The sequence below is a fragment of the Diaphorina citri genome, unplaced genomic scaffold (assembly GCF_000475195.1).
Source record: "Diaphorina citri unplaced genomic scaffold, Diaci psyllid genome assembly version 1.1 scaffold42224, whole genome shotgun sequence".
Lineage (NCBI taxonomy): Eukaryota > Metazoa > Arthropoda > Insecta > Hemiptera > Psyllidae > Diaphorina > Diaphorina citri.
The window spans coordinates 1-544 of record NW_007419547.1 but is presented as its reverse complement, the minus strand read 5'-3'; the positions used below and the strand labels follow the sequence as shown (position 1 = coordinate 544).

Sequence of the window (544 nt, the reverse complement as noted above, 5' to 3'; positions counted from 1 at the left end):
GAGGGGCAGCAAGGTTCTCCTGGATTTCCAGGAATTGGCGGGTCCTAGTTTGGACAGAAACCATTGGCCATCGTTACTGGTACCACTGCGTTTACCGTGAGCTGAAACGAGAGACATACAACTGGTAACATTTTTATTACCTCTCAGGGATTCCCAAATTCCCAAACTGTGAGACTTAACGGAACGTAAAACCCAGACTGTGGGACGTTGGACCTAAGATCCTAAGAACGGACCGTAAGACCCAAACTGTGAGACGTGGGACCTAAGACCCTAAGAGGGACGTAAGACCCAAACTGTGGGACCTAAGACCCTAAGAACGGAAAGTAAGACCCAAACTGTGGGACCTAAAACCCTAATAGGGACGTAAGACCCCGGGCCGGTGATTAAACCTGCTTAGTAGCTTATCACAAATAAATTATTCTGTTTCTAATAAACTATCAACTTACCTCCCCAGCAGGAATGTCCATAGCTGAGACAAGCTGATCCTGAAACATGGAGAAACAAACAGAACAAATTCGTAAATCAATCCGTAGAATAGAATAGA

The 544-nt window shown here is 45.4% G+C and overlaps 1 long non-coding RNA gene across 1 annotated transcript; it reads right to left on the bottom strand.

Annotated features, from left to right (window-relative positions):
- Positions 1–2: 2 nt before the first annotated feature.
- LOC113473556 lies at positions 3–508 on the bottom strand. The gene is made up of 2 exons (XR_003395495.1): positions 447–508; positions 3–101 (listed from the first exon to the last, which is right to left on the bottom strand). It is a non-coding gene; the product is annotated as an uncharacterized LOC113473556 (long non-coding RNA).
- Between the last annotated feature and the right edge of the window lie 36 nt (positions 509–544).